The sequence below is a fragment of the Camelus dromedarius genome, chromosome 36 (assembly GCF_036321535.1).
Source record: "Camelus dromedarius isolate mCamDro1 chromosome 36, mCamDro1.pat, whole genome shotgun sequence".
Taxonomy (NCBI): domain Eukaryota; kingdom Metazoa; phylum Chordata; class Mammalia; order Artiodactyla; family Camelidae; genus Camelus; species Camelus dromedarius.
In genome coordinates this window covers 3175773-3196745 of record NC_087471.1, presented here as the reverse complement: position 1 = coordinate 3196745, position 20973 = coordinate 3175773, and positions in this window count along the sequence as shown.

The window sequence follows — 20973 nt, the reverse complement described above, 5'->3', positions numbered from 1 at the left end:
CTCGCGGGCAGGTAAATGCAAGAGGGACAGCTTGTGGAAACATGATGGCTGAGCAAAAGGATTCTGCCTGGGACACACAAACCACTACGATATATTGATCCTAACCTTACCCTGCTAATCACATCATGCACTGTGTTCCCCACTCCTCCAAACATAAAGCATCTATTCCCTTCGCTTTTCCTTTCTTGCTTTCCTAAATCTCCATATGCTCCTCACTTCACCCCAATGTCTTCCTTTGGTCTCTTCCATATAGCTTTACCGTTACTGATCCCCACTAATAGAATTTCCAGGTTAAGAATGTTGGGACTCCTCTCAGCCATCAAAAAGGATGGAATAATGCCCTTAGCAGCAACATGGAGGGACTTAAAGATCATCATACTAAGTGAAGCAAGTCAGACAGAGAAAGACAAATATCATATGGTATCACTTATATGTGGAATCTTAAAAAATGATACAAATGAACTTATTTGCAAAACACAAAGAGACTCACAGACACAGAAGACAAATTTATGGTTATGGAAAGGTGGGGGAAGGATGAACTTGGAATTTGGGATTAATAAATATGCACTACTATATATGAAACAGATAAACAGCAAGGACCTACTGCCTAGCACAGGGGACTCTATTCAATATCTTGCAATAACCTGTAACGGAAAAGCTGAATGAAGAAGATGAATGAGATAGAATACATATTTATATGTGTATGTGTATAACTGAATCACTTTGCTGTACACCTGAAATATTATACATCAAGTATACATCAATAAAAAGTGAAAAACAAAACAGAATATTGAGACTCCTGATTTTTATCTTTTTTATGACAAGTGGGAAAAGTAATATTAACACAGTATAAGCCCTGAGATAAAACGGTGCGCAAGGTCCTATGGAAGCTTGCAGATAGGGCAAATGTTCTGAACTTGACAATCTTAGAAATACAGGTAGACAGAGCAAGTAGGTGACCCTTTATTGTAAGTTTTTTTTTTTTAAATTGATGCTGCTTCTCAGGTAAAATCCTTCTGTGACTTTCTATTTTCTTATCTTTGTTTTCAAAGCCATCCTAACTTTGGCTTCAGCGCCCCACTTCAGGATTAGTCCTCTGCGGACAAACAGACCTATTTATCATTTCTAATCTATGTGCTTTGTTCCACATCTTCGCCCTGAGGATCAGGCAGACATGAGCCTCTTTGCCTCTGTGTCTGCAGATCGGTGCTGCCTCTGCCAGAAGCACTTCACCCAATCCAGCAAGGAAATAACCCGAGAAGTCCCCAGAATGGGGTCCTCTACTTCTCTGGAACTCTCTCAGAGTCCTTTTTGCTTTCTACCTAGTTTCCGAATTGCACTGTGCTCATCGCAAGGCTCCTGCGAGTCTACCATCTCCTTGAAAGCAGGCATTTTATCTTATTCTATTTTCCCTTAATGATAGTAAGAAGTTCTTAAAGACATTGAATATAAGGTGAATAATAGTAATGTGAAAAGATTTTTGTTTTTAGTTTTTTAGTTTAAGTTGAGGTACACAAGATGGAAGCCTCATTTGTGAGAGAATTTGTGGTTTTGACCGAGAAAGACAATTCCTGGTTCAACTTCTTAGTTAAAAACTCCCTGGGCTCTAGTGATTATTCATAAACATGAAGAGTTTCATGAATTAAATAAATGCTCTATCCTGTCCTAGATTAATGGTGGTAAAGGATTCACAAATGGCTGGCTAGAATTACACAGAATCTGACCTCCCCATTCTTGCTCACATCAGGATCCCTCAACCCTAAGCTTATTATAAATTTTAAATCTGCCCAATTTATATGCATCCCCAAGTATCTCATGATGGAAATGTTTATACTTGTATCACATTTGCTAGAAAGCCAATGCTTTGGGGAGCTGACCAGAGGAAAAAACAATTGCAAGTGTTTAAATTGCTTACCATTGGCTCTTTTTGTATACACCACAGCGAGGTAAGGTCCATTTCTCAAAGTCTTCCTGTATTTTCCAAATACATTTAATCATCATTAAGCCCTAAATGATATGTGAGATCAATGTGATTGTTGAGAAAACATGATAAATTACTCCTTGTCACCAACTTTAGATTTTAAAATATTGGAATGCTAGAAGTTTCCTTAAAACATTTGAGTATATTGAATACTTTATCTCTAAGACAAATATAAGCATATATGGAGAAAATGTACGAAAGCAATTTTGCATTTAAATGGAATGCGTATTAATTAATGTGGCCCCCATATGCCACTTTGGAACTTGAAAGTAAGCTGGCATCGAAAATTGGAGCAAAGTTATGCTTTGCGATTCTAGTGTAAAAATACCCCACAAAAGTAAAGCACTTTCTAATCTTTGTTTAGAATTCCAAAATAGGAAAGCTTTAGGACAGCATTCAAATGTTGGCTCTCTACTCAGCCAAAACGCACAGGGTGTGCCAGGACGGCTTGGGCACAACCATGCTAAGAAGTGCTGTGACTCCCTGGCCTGCGTTCCTGCCCTGATGATTTAAGCACAACTGTGGGGCTGATTTTCCTGTTGGCCCTGAAGGCCACCTGCTCACTCCCAGCATCAAAAACGGAGACACCGAAGCTCCCTTGGTATCTGGCAGGTGTACCTGTCATTTTCCATCCCTGAGGACTTCTGGTTTCTAGATTTTTGTTCCCCTTGCCCCCAAACCCGCTTGTTTATTTTTACTATATGGACCTTGTTATTCCGAGGATTTGGTCTTTCTATTTTCTTATCTTTGTTTTCAAAGCCATCCTAACTTTTGCTAACCACTGATTCTGGTGCCTTTCACAACTATTTATTGAGACATCTGTTTGAAAATATCAGAGAGCCACCAAGGCATCCAGGTATGGAGGGTCTAACATTCAGAGTAAAGGGAAATGCACCATAGTGAGCCCGGGATTCTCCACCACTTTCCTGTCAAGATAATTATCAGCTGTAAGCAGTGAAGTGCCAAGAAGTCAAGCAGAACTGGGGGCTGAGAGATTTGATGGTTTCTTACGGCTGGGGAGACAAAAACTGGAATTCAGGGCTTCCGCTGCAGCAAGGACTAAGATTCTGGGACAGTGAGGGTGATGGGTCTGAGATGCATTCTCAAAATTGGGTCCAGACCAGTGAGTCCAAGGGGTAGGTGGGCTAGACAATGATGGTGTTGGGGGCGGGGGATAAGCTGAGCACCAAATAGAGACTTCATTCAGCCTCATAAAACTTACCAAGATCCTAGAGAAATGGGAAGCTACAGGGAAGAGGTCAGGGAAGCGATGGCGGGGAGCTGAGTGAAGCCAGCCTGAGATCCTCCCTGACGCACAGCCTCACCACCTGTCCCATCTTCCTGGTACCTGCCACGTGTCATCTGCTGTAGTCTTCTACATTCACTGTCTCCCAGGATCTCAAGACACGAAAAGCAGCTGCAGATGCTCTGATCAAACTCGTACACAATCTACGTGCTTCATGGTCAAGAAGAGCAGAGTAGACAGTGAAGGAAGCCCAACCTGAAACATACACAATAGACATGTTATTCTTCTCAGTTAATACACAGATGGAAATTACATTTTCCTCCCCATCTTGGCCTGTATCTGCAAATATTAAAAGAGAAGACGAGGTAATGTAATTACAAATTTATCAAACATGGTGTGTGTTCAAATACTTCACAAGTGTATCTAAATTGCGGATGATACTTGAACTGGTGTATGACTTTTGATTTTAATCATTATGTTCACAAGTCTGGGATAATTAGAGATTATTTTGCATTTGTAACTCACCGTGATCCTCATTTCTTGTAATTTCTTGTGCATGTTTGTTACTTGTTCTTAATAGGCTTTACTTCTGGAAACATGACTTGACTTTGTTGAAATCAGTCTGGTTGATTGTTTATTTACATGCTTGCAGTGTATTTTAGTTTTGCAGAACACTGTTATTCAGCAGGCTTTTCATAAATCCCAGACCAGGCCGAGAAGGAAAGCTTTTGACCGTTTTGTTCCCCGGTAGGAGGATCTACTGGGAAGGAAATGTTAGCATTTCAGGATAGTGTAGTTATTGTAAACAGTTCACGGCTTAACTTTGATTTGGAAATCTATACCAGTCAAGGACTTGCAGGTTTATATAAATCATTAAAGCTGTTGTCTTTCCATAAAAAAAAAAAAAAGGAGGGGAGGCACCTAAGGCTGTTGCTAAGGCTGGCGGGGTATTTTGGCTGTCCCTCTGGGCTGAGGCTCTGACCCACGTGTCACTGGAAACAGCTGAAGGAGCTGTTTGGTCTTAAGAAGAGAGAGAGGAGGGACCAGTTAGGACATGGAATCTGCCAGCACTTCAAAGTGCTTTTTTTTCTGTTGGACAGGTGCACTGCCTGCCTGCCCACCTCCACCACCCCACTAGCCCTTGGGAGTGCTTGTGAGAACCTAACACTCTTGCTCACTAACTGGTCCCTTCACATCTGTCTGGGGGACCTGCCACCTCTGCTGGACTCCAGGCCTTCGAGACTCTCAGGCCCTGGCAGACACAGGCCTGTCCCAGACAGTGACTGAAAGGCCACCTGGGAAGCAACCCTGCAGGCTGAGGCCTGGGGAAGGAACCAGGAGAAAGGACTTTTGACGAGGATGGGGACGGGGAAGGGGGAGATCAGAGGAAGACTTCATGGGGCAAAACAGCACAGGAACTTCTGTGCCCCATCCTGTTGCCAGCTATGAGCAGCTGAGAAGTCCTGAAAATCCAACCAACATTGTATGTCCTAGAATTTTAATAATGTGTAAGTGTCTTTTTGTTTCTTTTTCTTTTCTTTGGTTTTGGCTATTAGAGGGGTTTTGTTTTATTGAGTTTTTCAATTGTTATCCATCTACAAACGCAGAAGTATTATGAGAGCCCTTAGGAATGGGAATTTAGGAACTGGGGACAACGGTAGAGCAGAATTTGACTCTAAACCATGGAGTCACCATTTCTCTGGCCTTGTAAGATGCATCTGTGATTCTTCCCTTTTTCCACCAAAACTCTTAGCACTTCGGTGGTGATGGCCCTAGATGTCCATATAGCTAAGGGTCACCTCCCCTTGGACATCAGAGAGGAGAACTTCATTAGGGGTGAGGGGTGATAAGTGAGATGATGGATTGCGCTAAGTGACTGCTGGAACATCACTGTCAATGTTCCCCAGCCGAAGACCACCATGAACATCTGGAGTTGCATATGCTGGGTTCTTCACTTGTTGTAGTGAAGGGAAAACACACACAATGGGGAGCTGCAGGCTACTGCAGTAAGAGGGTGTTAGAAACTAACGTATGATTGGCTTTTGGCTGGGTTATTTGGGTGAGGGTCTAAGGACACAACAGTTTACTCTGGGTGGGATTTTGTCAGAAATCAGGGGATGATTCTATGATTGGGTATCTCAATAAATCTTATGTAAAGGGAGGCTGTAGTCAAGATAAAACTGTAATTGGTTAAGAGTAGCAGTCACTGTTTAACAACAGAGAGAATGTTTGATATTTGGTGGGTTGCATGTCATCTTGTCTAAAGCAGATGCTCTGTGAGAATGCGTGTGTGTGTGTGTGTTTGTGTGTGTGTGTGTACAACAGAAAAACAAGATGGTTCAGTCATAAATATTAGGTCAGTTTGTAGTAGCCTTGAGGTCTAACCATGAGGTTAGATCAGTTTCTGGATATCAGAGACTACTTTTTCTTTGTTTTCCAGAAAGGAATTCATAAATTCAAAACTCATTTAATACAATCTTTGCACTTTATAGGGGAAGCAATTCAGGCTCACAGAGATCATGCAATTGCTTAAGGTCATAGAGCCGGATTTATGTCTTAATAACACATGTAATTATTGCAATATCTAGTAACACTGCATGTTCCAGACATGGTCTGTAGCACTTTATGTGTATTACGTCATTTATCCCTGACAGCCACCCTAGAAGTCAAGCAATATGAGAAAATGAAGGATGGAAAAGTTTTACTACTTTACCCAAATTACACAGTTAACACGTGACAGATCTGGATTCTACATCTGACTCTGGGTGTTTAGCTCCAAATCACAGTCTGCAGTGCTTCTGCTGGTGGGGAAGACCTGCCCCCTCAGAAAGACGGCCACAAATGGTTCAGACAACTGGTAGACCTCGTACTTCGCATGCACAATATTCATTACTTTCAGACACCTTATAGTTAAGGCAATTATTTGTAAGCTCTATCGAAACTAAATTAAAGACCATTTGACCAGGAAATCAAATACCTAATAAAAAAGGAACTACTTTTATCCTGGTGTACACAATCAAAATGTTGAAACACATACAGCAGAAGAACAAGCTATCAGTAAGATAACTGTCCTATACAGAATGCAATAATGCTTAACTTGGTAAACTTCATTTTTATATGATTGTTACATGAATGCTTGCTATTCATCAAGGGGGGAAAAATCTTCTTTAATTATCTTATGCACACATCTGCTCCCTTCCATGTTACTTACTAGTCTAGGGGACAACAGCTTTGCTGGTTTCATGATGAGACAGAGAAACAAAGAATGAAATTTAATGCTGCCATTAAGGGGTAGAGCATTAATTTAACTTTCATCAGTGTGACTACTGAAATTTCACTGAAAATCCATACTCCTGCTTTTATAATAGAGAAGGATAATTAATTACAAAAAAATAACAAATATATTTTCTAGATGGATATAGAATTATGTTTTAATAAACTAGCTTCTTATGTGTTATATATAACATAAGGTAATTCACACTTTCTGAGTAAGCTCTGGGGTATACACTTGGCAGTGGTGGTTCTTGAAAAATAAAAGTGCAGTGAGGCTACAGATGGATATAGATTAAAACCTGCCCTTTCTGTTCCCCCTCTGGCTGTGTATGAGCCGTTGTCTCTCCCGTAACGGTGTAAACTGGAGGAGGGAGATGTATGTGTTCTGATGCTTTAATGCCAAAGAGCCCCCATGGATCTGGGCAGAGCTTGTTTCATTAGGATGAATATAAAATTTCTGCATTAGAGCTTGGTCTGGGCATACTATAAGGTAATTGAATAATCCATTCAAAATCTAAATGTGGCTCATTGTAAATGCAGGATTTGTGTTACTACCAAATTGCCTTGTTCTTGGAAGTTTTATTTGTTCCAGTGTCACGTCTGTCAAATCTTGCAGAGTTGTTAGACTTATAATGAAGGCTCTAAACAAAGCAAATAATTGTCTGAGTGACTCCCTAGACGACTAAAAACTGGGTGTACTTTCATACGAGAATAATGTATGCAGTCATTATCATGTCTGGAAATGTGAAGGATAGCATCATTTGGGTACCCATGATTTTTCTTTCTCGAAATAACCTTATTATTCACTGGTTGTTACATAAGATATATAAATGAGATAGTTATTGTAAAGTAGAACTTGGAATGTCACAAATGAGGGAAGTTCCAGTTTCTGAGGTGTGCACAGGGAGTCAGTGGGGAAGCTGGTGACATCTTCCCTTTAACAAAAGCTCAGATTTGAGACAATTTCTGTTTTGGAAAAGATAGTTCCGTAGCTTCCGGGGACATCTAACAAGGAGGAAGCTGAAAAATCTAACTTAAAATCAGAGTGTGATTCTCAGATGCATGTTAATGAGTCAGCTTAAGAACCTCTTTGTAATCTTAATAGCTACCATTAAGAAAATAACTAAAAAAGTAAATTCAACATAATCTCTGTCAAAATATCTTCAGGTCTATTGTGAGAATTTACAAAGTTTATCTACAAATGCAAGAAACCTAGAATAGCCAAACAGATTTTGAAACAGGACAAATTTGGAGGACCTACATTACTGATTTCAAAACTTACCCTAAAAGTGCAGTAATCAGGACATACACATTCATGAATCAGAATCAAAGGGCAAGAAATAAGTCTTTCCATTTCTGGAAATTAATTTTTGGTAAAGGTGCAAAGGTGATTCAATGGGAGAAAAGATAGTGTTTTCAACAGTTGGTGCTGGAACAAGTGGATATTCATATGTAAAAATTATAAACTTAGACTCTTACCTCAAACCATATACAAATATTAACTTGAAATGTTTTGTAGGCTTAAATTAAGAGCTCAAACTATAAAACTTCCAGAAAAAACAAACAAAAAATATAAAAGAAAGTCTTTGTGACCTTGAGTTAGGCAAAGATTGCTTATATAACAACATCAAATCATGACCTCAGGTAGGATAACCTTGATAAATTTGACTTCATCAAAATTAAAAAAATATGTACTTCATAAGATCCATTAAGGATATGGAAAGGCAAGCTAAAGACAAGGAGACGGTATTTGAGTATTATTTATATGAAAACAAAATAGTATCCTGGATACATGAAGAACTCTTAATACTCAAAAACAAGGAGTCAGATAATCCAACTAAATAATGTATAAAAGATTTCAATAGACATTTCATCAAAGATATGTATACATATGGCTAGTAAGTACATGAACTGCTACACATTATGCATCATTGGGGGACTGGAAATTAAAATCACAATAAGACACCACTACATATTCATTAGAATGTTATAAACAAAAAGACACAGAATATCAAGAGTTCACAATGATGTGAAGAAACTGGAACCTTTATTCATAGCTGGTGAAAATTTTAAATGGTATAGTCATTTTATAAATGATTTCTTAAGGGTAAAAATACACTGATGATAAGATTCAGCTATCTCACTTATTTTGTTACCCCAAGTGCATGAATGTGTTCACACAGAGATATCCATATGAGTATTCATAGCAACAATATTCATAATATCTAAAATTAGGAACAATATGAATGCTTATCAACTACTGAATAGGTCAACAAAATATGGCATATCCATACAATGGAATATTAGCCTGTCATTAAAAAGAAAGAGCTACTGAAATTTGCTACAGCTTGGATGAACCTCAAAAAGTCACACAAAAGTGAAAGATGCCAGGAACAAAAGGTCACATATTATAAGAATACATTTATATGAAATGCCTATAGAAGGGAAGTTTACAGATGTGGGAGGATCATTGGTAGCCTAGGGCTGAGGGTGGGCACAAGAGTTAACGGTCAATAGACACAAGGGAATTTTTTGAAGTGGTGGAAATGTTCTAATATTGGATTGTGATGGTCACCCAGCTCTATAAATTCACTAAAACCAATTACACACTTACAATGGGAATTTTAGGGAATGCCAATTACACCTCATTAAAGCCATAAAAAAATTATTAATGAAAAAACTCAGAAACAGACCATGCTTAGCTATGGTTTTCTATTTAACTTTATAGACTGTTGTGGGGTTTTCAAATTTTATTTTATTTTGCATATTTCATAGACATTTGGTTAGCCAAGTCATTTCTGGTTTACCTAGAAGAAAAGTGAACCAAGCTTTCCTGGGATTCTGCAAAGCTGTGGTCTCCTCTCCAGGACTCCATGACTCACAACAGCAAATACTGTACTTCAAGCCTTCATGCTGTTGTTCCCGGTTCCTGGCGATGCCTCAGATGCAGTTTGTCCGCCTGGGAAGAGGCTTTTTGCTCTTCCACTTTAATCCCAACGCAGTCTCACCTCCCACGTGAGACCTTCTCTGACTATATTCTCAGCAAACTGGAAATCCCTCGTGATTCCGTATTATGATGGTCCAAGCTCACAAGAGCCCTCTCAGACTGTAGGCCTGGTAACAATTTCTGTCCTCAGCACAGGTTGTGAAAATCTACATTTCAGAGACATTACCTTGCTCACGTGTGTATTATTTGTTTGTGGAATGCAGAAAAGCAATCAAATAATTTGTATTGTCTTGTCTAATTATTTGCATTGATGGTTTTTGGAGAATAGGGAGTTAAGGTAAGGTCTGAGGACCTGAAGTGTGTTCTGCTATTTAAAAATCTGATACTTATTTTTGTAGGCTTATCTTAATGAAACAGGATATCACTTTAAGATTATTTTGTTTTTAGCGTAAGTTGCTAAAACATACATATTTTGACTTGCGCTCACAACGTCAGTTGCTCAGATCCTCATGTCTACTCCTTTATGTTTATTTCATCTGGTTCTAATCATTCTTTTGTTCCTGAGAAGATTGACTGATCCACTGAAGTCAGGCAATGGGTCTTCAGTCAGCCTCTGACAGGGTTTGGACAATTATTCAGAAGAGAAATCTTGAGTCATATTTCTTGGTAACAGAGCATTAAAAAATTTTATTTAGTCCCAGGCTAAAGCCCCTGCAGAACTTTTCTTACCAAAGCAGTCTCCAAAAATAAATTAACACCCAGGATTGATTGTCTTTATAAGTCATTTGTCACACCAATCACACAGTACTGTCAGTTGTATGCATAGATTCCCAGGTTGACCAGAGAGCCCTTAAGGACTCATTTATATTTCTTATCCCCTCACTCTCCCTCCAGAGTATCTGAGTACAAATTGGTACCAGATAAACACATTTGATTGACTGATTGATTATCAAGACTTCTGTGGCTATTTGAAAATGGTAAATGTGACCATCCTGGAATTGGAGCGGCTCCCTAAGAATGAGTCCTTGATCGTCCCTTTCTGACTCACGATTATAAAATCAAACTCCCCTGTTATGTCAAATCAGGGTTTAGAGTGAAGTAAGTGTAACTCTGACACTATCCAAGGTCCGCAGGTCTGTATCACGAGGTAAAGGAAGTGGTTTATAACTATCAGACCATGTATTTAGCTGGCATTAGAATTCACATGTGCAATTTGACAACTTCCAGGCAGGTTGACAGATAAAAGTGGGTCACATCAAGAGATCTGAAATCTTTATCAATTTGAGAGCTCAGAGATTTGGGAAATCATAAAGTCTCTACTCGTCAGAGCACTATGGCGAAGAAAGGGATGGAGAGAGATCTGATATCTCTTGAATCTCCATTAGACCTAGAAAATCATCTGGCACTTCTGTGACTGGTCTTGTAATGTGCACCGTGAAATTTATCATGTCCAAATCCGTGGTGCTAATATCAACCATTTTCTGATTTTGGATAAGAAAAAGGAAGATGTTTAAACAAATCCAAATGTTGCATATTAGAATTGCCTGGGGGAGGCACTTTTAGGCAGTTGAATCAAAGTTTCTGGAGGTGACCATCAAATACCAGCGTTCCTTATAAACTCCCCAAGTCATTGTACCATGGAGCCAAGTTTAAGAACAAATGCTTAGCGATGCAACTTTGTTGGCATTCTTCATTATCTTCAATTATCTTAGTTAAAATCGTGATGTGGTAAAAACATTAGCATTCTTGCTAAAATGTTTAAAATGTAAATTATTTAAGCAATACTATTAAGACAATAATTCTCTGACTTTTAAAGCGAAAGGATACTCTATCTGGTTTTTAAGAGTTCTATCTAGAGCAAAAATGATGTGAAAGACTAAAAATAACAAAAGATACACAAAGTAACTCAGGGATGTCAACCTGAAATAAAAGCCATCATCAAATTATGAACTAAATGTATCATCTCCTATTGAGGAAATAATGAAAAAGGAAGGTTGAAATCATAAAATGTTATCTGCAGACTAATATATTATCAAAATACATAAATTTAGAAGACATTAAAATATAAAAAGATACCGATGAGAGGATTATTGTTGTAGAGATGCTTAACCTATTTGCTTAGTCTTTCATACATTTTACCCCAATATTCTGTATGATAAAATAAGACCACTGTGTGATCAGAATATATCTATTTTCTTTTGCTGACTCTGATACTCTCAGATGAATATACCGTATTCATGAACCAGTATGGGAACTAGACAAAGAAAAATACATTTAAATAATGAAAACTCTTGAAAAAATGGAAAGTTTTCAATGACGTAGGGAGTGCGTCTTGTTTTAGGGGTTTTTGTCTTTTTTGAGAGGTCTGTAAGTGAATATCTCACTGTTTAAAATAACTTTTAGCATTGGCAGGGCCTCAGTGGCTGTTCACTCTTCTTAAATCTTTATTAATCACTACATAAGATACAGAATGTATATTTTTAAAATGCTTTTTGGGTTTCTGGTTCTACACGCAAAGATCTTGGAGGTCACTGCTCCATCCTGACAACAAGTGAAAAGCTAACAGATTGAAAAGTCAACAGGTCTTCCTGGATCCATCAGAGAGGGGGGATACAAGGCAAACCACTGTCCCCAAGATTCAGGAGACAGACATGTGAACACAGATGATCACAGGTTTACAGGAGGAGAGACTCGCCAGGAGAGACCACTGTGGGAACACGTACTGAGGCTGGAAACCCTCAAATGTCATTAATGGATTGCTGGAGGCTCAGTGCAGACAACTCTGAGAATTAAAACTCCAGGGGGACCCAGTCATAGGAGGGCTCCCCACAATATTGTGAGATTTAACTCCGGGTGCTCCCACAGTAAATATCAGAGAAAAATCCCCTCCTGTTTTTGGCAGGGGTAGGGGAAAATGAACCATTTTGAAATACAACAGAGATGGAAATTATTTTTTTTTTTTCTAAAAAGAAATGTAGACATTTTTTTAAAAAAATGCTGTAACAGAAATGAAGGATGACTTTGCTTGTGAATAGTAGCCACGTATACATCCCCACAATACGGTGCTTTGATGTGAGGGTGATGTTGCATTAAAGGCACTCGAAAAACAGCAAATGCAAGAAAAAAAATAGTCTACCTTCTTTCTTTTTCTTAAAGATGCAGTTCTCATGTGACCGATGGCCTCTCTGTACCACAAGGAAAGTAGCATTCTTATCATCAAAAACAATAAGCTGAAATCTAGAGAATTCTATACAAACTGACCTTGATTAAAAAAAAATTATTTTTCTTGTATTCCTTTGGTTTCCCTGTGTAATTTAGTTACTTTTCCACACTTGCCTCTCTTTGTTCAACCTAATATAAAAGCATGTAGGTTCTGCCATTTCTTGGGGTCTTCATTCCTTATGAGGACTCCTGTGTCGTGTAAAATGTATACGTTTTTATGGTTTTTGCCTCTTAATCTGTCTTATATCAGCATGTTGCCAGAGAATATAGGTTCTTGTCTTGCACAGGGAAGAACGTGAGAGAGAGTCACAGTAAAGTGAAGCAAGTTTATTTTGAGAGATACACACGCCATTGACAGAGTGGGATCCATCATACCCAGAAGGGAGAGCAGCTCTAGGAGGTACAGATTCCGCAGGCAGAATGCGGGCCATCTCCAAAGGGAAGCGAGAGAGTGAGCGCCAGATACAGGGATGTTAGTTTTCATGGGCAGGTAATTTCATATGCTAACAAGCAGGAGGATTATTCCAACTATTTTGGGGAAGGGGTTGGGATTGCCAGGAATTGGGCCCCGCCTACTCTTTGGCCTTTTAAGGTCAGCCTGGGAACTGTCATGGCGCCTGTGGCTGTGCCATGAGGCTCAAGGTCCACTGGAAGTAGAATCTTCTGCCATCTTGGTTCTAACCAGTTTGTCGTGTCCTCAGTTGCTGAGTCACTCCTTCAGCGGTTGTGCCCAGCCCCCTTCCCTCCTGTCTCAAGCTTAATTCTCAGGCCCAGCTGAAAAACTCAAAGAGGGTAGAGGTAAAAAAAAATCTATCCTGCTTGCAATGGGCTTATTGGCAGAGTGGACATGGCTACTGAAATAAGGGCTGAGTTAGAGGGTATCTCAACGGAATCCACAAAAAACTGAAAAGCGAAGAGAACAAAGACTGAAAAATGCAGAACAGAATATCCAAGGACTTTGGGACAACCACAAAAGGTGTGACATACACGTAATGGGAATACCAAAAGGAGAAGAAAGAGAGAAAAGAACAGAAGAAGCATTTGAAACAACAGTGACTGTGAATTTTCCCCAGTTAATGTCAGACACCGAACCACAGATCCAGGAAGCTCAGAGAAAAACGGGCGTGATAAATGCCCCCCAGATCCTACACTTCAGCATGTCAGCACATTATTTCCCATTAGAGAAAATCAGAGACAAAAACAAACCCTGAAAAACAGCCAGAGGAAGAAAAAACCCTTACCTATAAGGGGAACAAAGATAAGAATTACATCCAACCTCTCAGAAAGCATGGAAGCAAGAAGAACATGGAGAGAAACATTTAAAGTGTGGAGAGAAAACAAAAACAAAAAGCAGCAACTCAGAAGTGACCCTTCAGAAGTGAAGGAGAAATAAAGACTTTCTCAAACAAACAAAAAATTGACGGAATTTTTGCCCAAAGAGCTGCCTTACAAGAAATGTTAAAAGACGTTCTTTAGAGAGAAAGAAAGAATATAAATCAGAAGTGTGGATCTGCATAGAGAAATAGAACCCAAAAAAAGGAGTAAGTGAAGATTAAAATGTTTTAAATGCCAGTCATCTTGTAATTGGGCTTCTCAAAATGCACTCCAATCAGTCTCACTCAAGAACACTCTAGAGCATCCAGGGGTTGAGGGGTTCTGCAATGCCCTTTGCATAATGTTTGCACTTGGTTTGATAGTCTCGGTAGAGCCATTTACATAGCTGAGAGAGAAACAGTAAACCATTATGGAAATTCTGTCCTGTTATCAGAAAACAATTGGAAGCAAGCCCCCCCAAGGCACAGATTCCCGCTAAGATGAAAACAAATACTGTACACTTAGTCGGAAAGCAGGGTATAATAATAATTTTCTCCTCAACTGTGACGGGATCCGCTGTCCCTGGTGTCTTTTCTATGACAGTTTCCTGAAGATAAATGTATTTTGAATAACCAGCGACAACTAAGCCAAAGGATTTGTCGCAGAGCCCACAGAATACCAAGAGTTGAGAGACAGAGCCACGAGGGAAAGGGCTGGGTCATACATCATGGAGAAAAGTCATGGCCATCGTGTTAAATAAAGAGCCTGTCATATGCAGAACGGTGATAAACTGGGCCTTCTGCCCCTAAGAGATCCAGCCCCTGTGCTTTTCCCCTGAAGAGCTCAGATGAAAAGCCTGCAGGTGTGTTGGGGGACGGAGGCTCCAGTTGTGCATCCAGAAGCTCCTACCTTGAAATAGCTTCTGTGAAACCCTGTCAACGTTGGTGGTGAATAATGTTCCACTCTACCCCTGGTGCCTTGCTGCAGAGAAAGGCAGGTCTGAGGGTGTTCTGAAGCACAACTGCCTTAGCCCGCTCTCTTGGATCTTAGGGCCCTACAACGTAGAACTCAGTTCTGCCGAGCGTCCTTCATGTGACATAAGCTGGTCCAGCTCCTGACGGCAGGTGGCTATTCATCCCGGGACTCCAGGACATTTTATGATAAAGGACAAACTGTGGCTGGCAGAAAGAGAGGGAGCATCATGGCGTTCTCGTGTCCTCATGCCCAGGAGAGCCAGAACGGGGACTGTGACATACTGAAATGGGCAGGACCAGCTCTTCCCACAGCATCAGAGGGCCACACTCGGCTACCATGGATCCATGTTTGGAGTTTGGTTGGGCAGAGAATCTCCTGAAATTTTGAAAATTCCAAAAGCTCAAGATCAAGGGAAGACTTTTTTCCCTAATTATTTTATATCACTGAAAAGTCGCAATTTTGAACAGAAAAAATTTTTAAGGACTCATTCATTAGACATAAGAATGAAATAAAGGACTCCATCCTACACAGCGCTGAGCTGATGTGCGTTGTTACTTTTAGGCCCCTCTCCCTACATTTTCCAGGGCCATTGGCATAACTCAAGTGGCTACATCTTTAATAGGGGCCTGGTCAGTATGTGGCCTGGATCTCCTACAGACGGTCAGAAATTTGTCCCTGCACTTTTGAAGATTAAGCAGCTTTGGTTCAACGTGGCTTTGGGTTAATTATTTAGGAAGAAAAAGGGTGGGGTACAGCTCAGTGGTAGAACACCTGCTTAGCATGCATGAGGTCCTGGGTTCAATTCCTAGTACCTCTATTAACAAGAAAGAAGGAAAAAAATACATTACAAAAAAAAAAAAAAAAAGAAGAGTTTTATGGGGGGAGGGTATAGCTTAAGTGGTAGAGCGCACGCTTAGCATGCACAAGGTCCTGGGTTCAATCCCCAGTACCTCCTCTAAAAAAATAAACCTAGTTACCGCCCCCCCCCAAAGTAATACAATAATAAATAAATAAATAAATAAATAATATGTTAAAAAAAGGAAGAAAAAAAGTTGAACAGAAAAGCCTTCTACAAACGTATGTATTTCAAGAAACTCTCAAGTCTATGCCATCTGACTTTCCTGCTTTTTCTTCACATCCATTAATATTAATTGATGCTTAATTATGCTGCTTGCTCCAAGATGATGGAAAGGGACCCAGCATTGCTGAACTGGGAATTGTTCTAACAAGGGCGTATATATATATATAATTATACGTAGAACAGAGGCCACGCAGAGTGGGAGGCACGCTGAATACAGCCAGAACTGGGGGAGTAATGAGTAACAAGCTAGAAAAATACCAAATTCAGACAGGTGCCACAAAGTAGCCCTGATCAACTTTCTTCTCACAAACCACTAAACCGACCCCACCTTCAAACGCATCGTCCGGAAGGGCTAGTTCTTCTTCTATCTAAATTTTACTCATCCTTCTGCTCCCGCTCAAACCCTGCCTTTCTGGGAGGGGATCACCAGGCACCTCCACCTGCAGGATCACCTCCCGCTTGGGAGGTGATGGGAGCAGAGCAGGAGGAATGGGGCACTCTGCTCCCACAACGGCTGATAGTCTTTTCACTTGAAGAAATTAAACTCAAGTCTCTATTCTGCACTTGCCGGGGTCCAGAGCTGCTGAGCATTTGTCTACCTTTGATTGTTCTACATTCTCTTCCATACAGTGAATCCAGTCTTTCTTTCTCTCTCCAAAAAAGTAACACCTACCTTGTTCTCAGTAATATTTTGGCGTGATTTCTCTCAACAATAATGCCTGAACTTCAAGAAAACCCAGGCTTTGATTCTTGGACTTTTGTGTATGTATTGTCCTCTCCTGTAGAGGTCAGTGCTAGGGACCCAGCGTGTCTTCCATAAATACCTACACACACTTTTAAGCTTTCCAAAGGTCTTCTTTTATACCTTCTGGTTGTAAAACATGAGGCAAAATGTGTACGACCCTCTTTTGGACCAGATATCTTTAGCTGAAACTTTTGTTACAAAGATGGTGGCACAGCCCAATTGCCGAGTGCAATGAATTTAACGACCAACATTCACGCAAGGCCTGTCAATGGTCAGCTTGTCTGCTCTGAAGGTGAACAACTGCAGTGGTGACATGCAGGTGGTGGACGTCTCCTGGTCAGAACAGCTAAAATTCTCTCACCAGCACAGAACCTCATAAAAAAAGGCATCAATGACAAAAGTAAGAGAGGCAGAGAGCACGCGTGCACACACACACGTGCGCGCGCACACACACACACGCTGTTGACACCACACACTGAATGAGTGAGCCCTCTCAGACTCACAGACCGAAGACAGGCAGCCCCCTTCTCTGGGCTCAGCTTTCTACCACCTCATGCAGGTAATTTTACTTCCCTGAATTTTCTTCCATCTACTTTGGAAAACAAAAGTTACAGCTCCGTTAGGAAAAGTGACCTCATTTATAAAATAAATGCAGATACATTTGCCCAGTTATGTATTGTGAGGTCTCACATGTGGTCTGCATTTATGTGTGTAATTAAAACACCGGTTGATGCATAGCCCAGCGTGCCCTTTGAACTCTCTGCATAAAAAGGTAAAGCTGAAGAAAGATTTCACAGTCTTCTACCCCCAAAAAAATTCAGAATGAGATCAGCCGTGGAATACAGTATCTTCATTAACATTAAAAAAAAACAAAACCTTAGATGTCTGCTCTCCTGGTTTTATGATTTTTAAATGTTGTGCATATTTCAGTAAGATAAAAGATTTCAATTCAATTTAGATCATATCTATTTAGCACCAGTCTAGGACTCTCCTGGGAATAATTTGTAGCACCAAGAGGACATGGTTCCTGCTATGGAGAGAAAATTGAATTAATAAAACCAATAGCAGAGTAATTTGTCAGTTCGCAGTATCGATGCGTAGTTTGAGTATTTTAAATTCAAGAGCTGTCACTGCTGTTTTTCTTGTAGAACTGCAGAAATATCCCTCAAACTTCCTCACCACTTTCCCTTGTACTGAGCTGAGAATTAGGACATCTAAACCAATCTGAAATGTCACAGCTGACTCTGGGACTAGGTGCCACCATTACCTGGAGGTTTCCCCTGGTCATGGGTGAGGTTTTTATTCAGTAACTACTGATGGTAGAGAGGAGAGCTGAGCTCCATTCTAACTGGTCCAGAGGTGATGGGCAGTGATGGGCATTTTAAAGGGAGAATGAGGGAGAGGGGAGGGGGAATGAGCAGAGGCTCAAATATAATCAGGGAGGTAAAAAAAAAAAAAAACTCACAAAAAGTAGTCAAGAAGTTTGGGTTGGTCAGTAAAAGTGAGTGCGTCGTCTAGTGGCCGTGACCGAAGTCCGGATTCTGTCCTCCCTCAAAGACTGGGAGACAGAGGCCCTACCCTTACTGATGGTTACTTTTCAAAGGCATGGCCTTCAGGTCCTTGAGAAAGACCCTTCTGGTTTGTAGGAGATGGAGATACCTATGTATGTTGTCTCAAAGAAACAGGGAGGTTTACAATTGTAAGAATTTTTTACTAAGTAAGAAAGGGGACTCAGGGGCCTATGATCAGGTGTCGGCTAGAAAAAGTGGTAAATTCTGTTGGAAGCCTTGAGCTCAAAGGATGTGGCCCTGGGCTGCCAGAAGCCACGCTGGGGCCGGCTGTGTCTCAGCGCGGGGGCTGCGTGGAGCTGTTACGTGGAGCGTTCTTTTTCAGCTCTCTGGCATCACTCCCGGGGCTCTTGGCTGATCTTAGGACTCACTTCATCCAGGAAAAGAGAGGCTGAGAAGGGATTATAACCTGCCGCTGCCTCCTGCCTTTCTTCGGGAAGTGCCCTGGGAGGGGCCATCACAGCAACCCACGCCGGGGTGTGGAGGGCTGTCCCGTTGCTTCACCACGAGGAAGACAGGGCCTGGCGCCCTTTAAGAGGCCCCCGTGCGCTCAGGATTCCATCAGGAAAATGCGAGCCAGCAGCACAGCCCGCTCTGCATCGCTTCCGTGGGTCTCCTGGGTTCTGATTTTCCCGTCAGGCCGTCTTTTGCGAGAGCATTTCTCCGGCTCTATTTGACTCTCCCTGTAGGAATTACACACTCTGCGAGCACAGTACGTTACCATCAGCAAATGGAAAAAGCCTGAGGGGGAAGGTCTCACTGGGGTCACTGCAGCCTACTGGGGAAATGCTATCACTAGATCATTATGGTTCCAGGAAAGCGGCTCTAAATCAACAGTGTTGGCTGCCTTCTAATACCAACCTTTACCCCTTATTCGTGCAACGACGCCTGCTTAGGCTAAACAATCTGTTCCCAGCGCATGGCAGCTTTTCTAGAGAACGTGCTGTGCGTGTTACCAAGTTAGCTTACTTTGCTGATGTACATTAAGGTTCTGCTAGATGCCTGTAAATGACACGTCTCTTAATATGTAAAGATATTTTTCTGGGGAAATTCTAATCACCGTGAGAAAAAGAGATAAGAGGTGTTAGATCAGAAAATGACAAGCACTGGGCAGGAAGGCTGCTATGATCTTGGTAGCGTTAATGTTTGCTCACTGCATCTACTTACAGGTAAACCTGGACCGCCCAACTTGCCTTCTCTGTGTGCATCATTTTACTCTCCATATGTGTTCTGGACACTTAAGTCAATATAAATGCACTTAACTCAGTTAAAATAAAAAACTTTCTCTGTTTAAGCAGGAAATATAGAATCAGGAAAGAAAAAAGAGAAATCACCCATTCATGCATTTTATGGGGAAAAAAAGAAAAAGAATCACTAGAAGAAAAGTCTCTTAGGGAAACCTAAAGAAACTGAATGAGCAGGTCAGGCAGCATGTTTAGTTATTTATTGGGCTCTCCCATGTATTCTCCTTATTCAGGAGAATAAATACGGTGCAAAATAGAAAGTTGTACTCCAAGTACCTAAACAAAACGGGAACATATTTTTGGTTGAGCAAAGTGACTTGGTCTCAAGCCAGTAAGAAGCAGGCTCCCTTTCTAAGCAGAACGTGTGCCGAAAGATAGCTCATTTTCCGGGCTAACCCCTTCTACACGCCACACGGCCCCCAAGTCAAGGCTCATGAGCTCACCATGGGCGATACGGCACCCAGTACCTAGTGCAGCCTCTTCAGTCTGTTTTTCCATGAGTGGGTCCAACACCAATCTCTTCATCACCCAGACAGGAGAAACTGGGCCCCTCCTCACAGTGTTCTCTTGAAGCCCTCAGGTCACGGAGAGCAATCCTCTCTCCCGACCCCACACACTGGGCTGTAGCAAGGTTATGATTGTCATTCAAAGACCTCATCCTTTCTGGCTTTTTCATCCTCAACCTCGACCCAATATTGTCATGACGAAAGCATGATTGTACTGATGGGTCATAAGGTCCAGCCTATGCACTGAAGGAAGTATAGCCAGGGAAGACTGAGTAACAAGGAATACAGGGAAATTAAAAAAAAAAAAAGGAAGTTTAATTTGTGATCGAAGAGAAGATGTGGTAACAAAGAGCAAGATGTTGTCATCAGACCAAAGCTGTTCTGAACGTCTCTGAAATGCCACATCAACCCCCACTGAAGACCGAAAGAAAAAGTCATAATATTAGAGAATTTGATTTTCTAATTATTTTATTCTAATAAGATCATTTTTTCCTTCCCTGATCTTTTACATGTGTATATTTCAGTTCTTCACAAATAGTTCACTTATGGATCTTTCTTGTATTTGATCAACATAACATTTTTCATCTGTTCCACCCCTAAGATGCCTCTTCTACTGATACAACTGGGCCAGAACATTGTTGGTGGAATTGTAGACAAAGCTCTATAATTCAATCTTGATGATCATGAATGTCTTCATATCATTTTCAGGAAAAACTGTGAGCAAACCCCAGGTGATGAAAAATCTCTCCAATGCAGAGAAACTTTCTATGGAGGCTTCCAGCTTAATTAGAGGACCCTCCAGCCGATACAACCTCCTGAATCGGTGCAGACACTGAGATGATAAAAAGCCACACACATAATTATGTTATCT